Raw genomic sequence first — 7,253 nt, forward strand, 5'->3', positions numbered from 1 at the left:
GAAGAATTTGGTCTCCATCAGCCAAATTGTAGAGCAAGGGATGCAAGTTCGATTTAATCAAGGCGGTTGCTTCATCGAAAAAGAGGGCCGACTCATCGCACGCAGACGAAGAGAGGGCCGAATGTTCATTCTCAACTCACACGAGATGAAATCGTCCATATTCGCAAAGGGCATGAAAGCAGACTCCGACATAGAACTGTGACACAAGCGAATCAGTCACATCAATCTCAACAAACTCAAAGCAATGAAATCGAAAGGAGATGTCATCGGACTTCCGACATTCAAAGAGAAGGAGATTGAAGGTGTATGCGAAGCGTGCCAATTCGGCAAGCAACACCGACCCCCATTCCCGAAAGAGCGGAACGTGAGCAAAGGTCTACTCGACGTAGTCCATTTCGACGTATGGGGACGGGCGTAGACGGCTACATTCGGCGGATGCCGATATTACGTGCTCTTCATCGACGACTTCTCCAAGCACACTTGGATCTACCCGATGCGGCAAAAGAGCGAAGTGTTTGGACACTTCCAAACATTCAAGAATGAAGTCGAGAAAGCCACAGGCCGACATGTACGTTGTCTTCGATCGGATGGCGGCAAGGAGTACTGCTCGGACGATTTCACGACATATCTCCGAAAGGAAGGAATTCGGCGAGAATTCACTTGCCGACACACTCCGCAACAAAACGGAGTTGCCAAGCGCAAAAATCGGCACATCCTCGAAGTAGCGCGGGCCATGATGAACGAGAAGCATATGCCCAAGTCATATTGGGCCGAAGCTGCAAATACGGTCGTCTACCTAATGAACCGGTGCACAACATCCGGCGTGCACGAGGTCACTATGCACGAATGTTGAGAGACAAGCTCAACATCGGCCAGATCGGCTGAAAAAGCCGAGGTCCGGATCGGTTGGGACCGATCGGTTAGGCCGAATGTGTAAACCGGTACGCAGACCGGTGCGTAGGTAGGGCCGGATCGGTGCGTAAACCGGGAGGCCGTTAGGAAAGATATTCTGTGAGGACTATATTTGGGAGTTAGTGTAGGAGCTCTTAATGAGCATTGAAGTACTATCAGTACTTCGGTCAGTCCTTCTAGGACTTGTATAAAAGTGTTCATTGAACACACATATGTATAGACTGTGGTGAATAGAGATTACCCTTTTTTAATATAGTTCTTGTTTTTCCTCTCTCTCTCTCTCTTACTCTCTCTCCCTCTCCCGCATATACTGCGTAAGCTCAAGCTCTCCATTAAACCTGAGTTTTCTTCCTTCTGTTCGGTCTTCATACTTGCTTCCGCACGTTACTTTTTACAACGAAAAATACTTCGGAAAGAAACCGGACTTATCGCACACCCGGATATTCGGCGTGATAGCGTACGTGCACATCCCTGACGAGAAGCGTCAAAAGCTTGACCCGAAATCAGAGAAATGTATCCTCGTAGGATACTCACTGGAGCAAAAGGGGTACAAGTGCTACAACCTCTCAACTCGAAAATCTCGAGTAAGTCGAGATGTCATTTTTGACGAATCCGCATCCTGGTACGCACCAGAGACAACTCCGACTCCGACTCCCCTAGACCGGAATCCGCCGAACAAGAGATAGAGGATGAAGATCGCCTTACACGCATGTTCGAGGAAAGTCCGATCACAACCCGACTAAGCGGACCACAAGAGCCTTTGAGCGATCAAAGCACATCACGGCCTAGCCCGAAGATGGACAAAGGCAAGGCGAAAATGTTGGAATACGAAGACGATCGCCTCGACGACGATGAGTTGACTCACTCGCCAAGGATCCGCGATGGATCAAAGCCATGAACGAGCAGATGCAGGCACTACGCAAGAACGAGACGTGGGATCTCGTTCCCACCTCACCACACAAAAAGGCGATCGGATGCTGATAGATTTACAAAGTGAAGTACAACGCTGACGGTTCCGTCAACCGCTACAAAGCGCGACTTGTAGCGAAAGGTTACGCCCAAACGCACGGAGTTGACTACGAAGATACCTTTGCCCCGGTGGCAAAGATGACGACGGTACGGACCGTAATTGCGCTTGTCGCGGCGAAAGGGTAGCACCTCCATCAAATGGACGTCAAGAACGCCTTTCTACAATGCGAATTGGAAGAGGAGGTGTACATGATACAACCACCCGGCTTCAACTCAAGCACCTATCCGAGAACTGTCTGCCACCTCAAGAAGCCACTCTATGGCCTCAAGCAAGCACCGCCTGCTTGGCATTCAAAGATAACGCAATATCTTCATCAAATCGGCCTCCGTATGTCAAAATCGGACAACTCCCTCTACATATGAAGCGATTCCACCAGTCTGATCATCATCATCTTATATGTGGATGACCTAGTCATTGAAGGTGGGCATCTTGTCGAACTCAATAAGGTCAAATCCCTCCTTTCCGACAAGTTCGAGATGACGAACATGAAGGAGCTCCACTACTTCCTCACCATCGAGGTAATTCGGACTCCGGCCGGAATCATGATCTCTCAACGGCACTACATCCTCAACTTGTTATACAAGTTCGGGGTGGCTGAGTGCAAATCCGCAGCAACCCCACTCGATCACAATCTCAAACTAGATGCGAACCCCGGCACCAAAGCGTGTGATCGGACTCAATATCGGCAACTCATCGGGAGTCTCATCTACCTCACCATCACTCGATCCGATCTCAGTTATCCGGTCGGTCTCCTTAGCCAATTCATGCAAGCACCGTGTGATATTCACTTAGATTGCGCTAAGCAAGTTCTACAATATGTGAGCGGCACAATGGATTGTGCCATCCTCTACAAGCCCGCGATGCCAATACGACTCGAGGGGTACACAGACGCCGATTGGGCCAGCTACAAAGCCGATAGAAGATCAACCTCCGGATTTGTTTTCTCCCTCGGTAGCAGAGCAATATCCTGGAGTAGCAAAAGACAACCAACTGTCGCTCTTCGAGCACAGAGGCGGAATACAGGGGCGCGGCAGTGGCCGCATGTGAAGTCGTATGGCTCAAAAGGATACTCAAGGATCTGGGCATACCCATCAAGGATCCGACTTCCCTTTACTGCGACAACATGAGTAGTATCTATCTTGCTCGGAACCCGGTGTTCCACGCGCGGACAAATCACATCGAAGTGCACTATCACTTCATCCGAGAGCGCGTTCTAGTTGGCGATGTCAACCTACAACACATTAGCACCAATCTTCCAACGGCCGACATCTTCACTAAAGCCTTGCGAGCCGACAAGCTATGGCAATTCATGACCGATCTCGGATTGACGATCCTTGGATTACGCAACCGCGCAACGAAGCCACGAAGAGCCGATCTACCGAAGATGCAAGCCAAAGCACAGACTTCGCAACTATGCACAACGCAAGCTTGATCACGGATTCCACAACTCCGCATAAATGCGAGTCGACGCGGACTCCGAAACGCGAGTCGAAGCGGATTTCGGATACCGTCTGATACTGACCCGACTTGAGCTTGAGGGGGCGTGTTGAGAATCAAGATCAACTTGGTCTAGTGTGTGAACTCACCTTGAGAGTGAATAGACACTCCACTAGTCAAGAGTCACCATTAAGTCACCACTTTGTATTATAGCATTTAGTATGAGTCATAGAATCATATTCTATGACACATAACTTATGAGCTTTCACATTCCCCATGCTCCATGAGTCTTGTAGTTAATGAAGAGAGAGGGTGACTATATAAAGCACCTGTTGGAAGCAATGTCGTCTGTGCGGAAGATCTTGAAGCACTCGATTCCTGTTTATTCCCTGTGTATGACAGAATGTAGGTCGTTGCACAGAGAGAGAGAGAGAGAGAGAGACACAAAAGAGTTTCTTATTTCATAAAGCAACAATACAACAACCAACCTCACAAAGAGGTTACAAGGTCACTATATATAGTGACTGACTTAGGGCAACTACCCTTTATGCTAATTACATAAATGGCCAAAACGGGATAGTGTGAATACGTCCATTATACACATGTATTCGACACTCCCCCGTAATGGGCGTATACATGGGTTATCTAAGATTACAGGTATAGACTTAGGTTCTCGGACATATCAGCTTTGTTCGAGTCGGCAGGGTCCGAAGGCAGAAGACCGAACTGGTCGGGTCGGAACAGTTGAAGCCGATCATTAAGGAACTGATGTCGGTTGTCGGGAACCATCCTGCTCTGTGTCCGGCTCTAACCGGACTGGTTTGTCGTTACGCCCATCTGATGCCGAAGAGACCGAAAACGGTCTGCCGAGAGACATTTGGTCATTCCATCTGCGACATTGTCGGTTGTGGATATTTTCTCTAGACCGATTTTCCCTGAAATGACGCAGTCCCGAACGAAGTGATATCGAACGTCGATATGTTTGGAGGCGTTGTGGTGAACCGGATTTTTCGACAAGGCAACAGCACCTTGACTGTCGCTGTAGACAACTGGAGCTGAGTCATGGTCGACTTGTCGAAACGTGTGCGCCAGCCGACCGAGCCACAAAGCTTCTTTTGCTGCGTCGGACGCAGCTACATATTCTGCTTCGGTCGTTGAGGTCGCTGTGCACTCCTGAAGTTTTGACTTCCACGAAATTGCTCCATTGCCGAATTTGAAGCAGTATCCGGTTGTTGATTTCCGACTGTCTATACAGCCGGCGAAGTCCGAGTCGGTGTAACCAACTACGCCTGAGGTTCGGTTCGGACCGAAAAGAATGCCGTGATCTTTTGTGCCAGCCAGATATCTGAACACATGCTTGACTGCGTTCCAATGCGATCGGCCAGGATTGTGCATAAATCTGCTAACGACTCCTACGGCATGAGAGATGTCAGGCCGTGTCGCGACCATCAGGTACATAAGGGAGCCGACTGCCGGTGCATACGGTACCGACTTCATATCTTCCCCCTCCGAACCGGATGTCGGGCAGTCTCGCTGAGAGAGCCGAAGATTCATAGGGAGTGGGGTTGAAGCAGATTTGGCTGATTGCATGTTGAAGCGTTCCAAGACACGTCCGATATAGTCGGTCTGAGACAAAAAAAGATGTCGTTTATCGCGATGCCGACTAATCTTCATGCCAAGGATGTGTCGTGCCGGACCGAGGTCCTTCATGGCAAACTTCAACCGCAGTTGCCGAACGAGATCGGCAAGTTCGCCCGCGTGGCGTCCAGAAATTAGCATGTCGTCCACGTAAATGATGAGGAAGATGGGTGATCCATCTTGAGCTGTATTGGTGAAGAGACAATGGTCCTCATCGCTTTTGGAGAAGCCGATCGATTGGATGAAGTCGTCGAACTTCTTGTACCATTGTCGCGGTGCCTGTTTGAGGCCGTATAGACTCTTCCTGAGTCGGCAGACTAGATGTTCTTGGCCAGTTGCCACGAAGCCTTTTGGCTGCTCCATATAAATTTCCTCCTCGAGATCACCATGGAGGAAGGCTGTTTTGACATCTAGCTGAATCAGCTCCAAGTTGTCGGCTGCCACGACGCCGAGCAGAAAACGAAGGGTTGTCATTTTCACCACTGGTGAAAAAATCTCGTCGAAGTCGACGCCATATTCTTGTCGGAAGCCCTTCGCAACTAATCTGGCCTTGTACTTTGGGGTGGTCGAATCAGACGTCTCTTTTAGTCGATAAACCCACTTGCAAGGAAGAGCACGTCGGTTCCTAGGTAATTCGACCAGATCCCAAGTCTTGTTTGCACGGATGGAGTGCATTTCCGACTCCATCGCCAGATGCCAGGTGGCCGAATCGACAGATGTCGATGCTTCTTCGTAAGACGTCGGTTCGCCGGCGTCGGTGAAGAAAATTCCAGGAGAATACCTCTCCGGAGGTTGCGACAGTCTCTCGGATCGTCGAGGTATGATTGGACTGGTCGCATCGGGTATCGAGGTCGGATGGTCCGAAACCGAATCATTCGGCTGTGCCGAGTCAGAGTTGTCCGAGTCGGTAGTATAAGGTTCAGCTACCCGTGAAGCTGACCGTGTGTTGAGAGCGGGGCCTTCTTGAAGGGTCGGCACATCGGAGAATGTTACCCTTCGGACTTCGATCGGTTTTTCGACTGATGGATTCATAGCCGACTCGTTGAACACAACGTCCGAACTTCGAACGATTTGTCTGCGTTCGGGGTCCCAGAGTCGGTATCCCATTTCGCCGTCTGATCCATATCCAAGGAAAATGCATTTCCTGGACCGAGGTGCAAGTTTTCGGCGATCATCTTTCGGAATAAGGGCGTACGCCTCGCATCCGAAGATCCTCAGCTTGTCGTAATTCGGCTTACTGCCGATCCATAGTTCCTGAGGAATTTGAAGTCCTAGAGGTCTACTTGGCGACATATTGATTATGTGCACTGCCGTGAGTAGAGCCTCTGCCCAGAAGCCATCCGACAGTCCGGAGTGTTGGAGCATGGAAACTATCCTTTCTTGGATTGTCCGATTCATTCGTTCGGCAATCCCGTTTTGCTCCGGGCTGTGTGGTGCCGTAAATTCACGTCGGATGCCGCGTTGTCGGCAGAATTTGACGAATTCTTCGGATTTGAACTCTCCCCCATTGTCTGTCCGAAGGCATTTCAGCTTTCGGTCGGTTTGATTTTCTACCATAGCGAGCCAATCGGTGAAGATCGAGAAGACCCGATCTTTGGTGCGAATTGGATAAGCCCACACCTTGCGAGTCGAATCGTCAATAAAAGTGACGAAGTAAGAGGCACCGCCTAGAGACTGATGCGGCATTGGGCCACAGACGTCCGAATGGACTAAATCAAGAGGTCTCGTTTCTCTTGGTGCTGATGTCGGGTGTGACGCGGCTGCTTGTTTGCCATACTGGCAATGCTCGCAGAATTGATGGTCCGAGAAGGAGAGTTTGGGGATGTACCCGGCTCTGGATAGGTGCGTGATGCCGGCCTTGCTGAGGTGTCCTAATCTTCGGTGCCATAGTGATGACACAGGAATATCCACCAAAAACAGGTTACCCTCTCTGAGCGTAACATGTAACGGATACAATGAGTGTATCTTAGGTCCTCTAGCAAGCAGGAGGTTCCCCCTGTGGAGTGTCCACCCTCCCGAAGAAAAACCGGCACGAATGCCGTCTTCATCTAGTTGTCCGACTGAGATCAATGGCCTTGAGAGCTCGGGTACATGTCGGACATTGTGGAGTACAAGTGTTGAGCCACCTGCAAGGTTGAGCTCTACTGTGCCGATTCCGATGATGTCACAGTGTTGCGAGTTACCGACTCGAACTGAGTCGGAGTGACGGATCGTATATTGCCGAAATTGGGATCGA

The sequence above is a fragment of the Azolla caroliniana genome, unplaced genomic scaffold (genome assembly GCF_043228905.1).
Source record: "Azolla caroliniana isolate FFs.n. ecotype wild unplaced genomic scaffold, voAzoCaro1.0.p SCAF_15, whole genome shotgun sequence".
In the NCBI taxonomy this organism is placed as follows: Eukaryota; Viridiplantae; Streptophyta; class Polypodiopsida; order Salviniales; family Salviniaceae; genus Azolla; species Azolla caroliniana.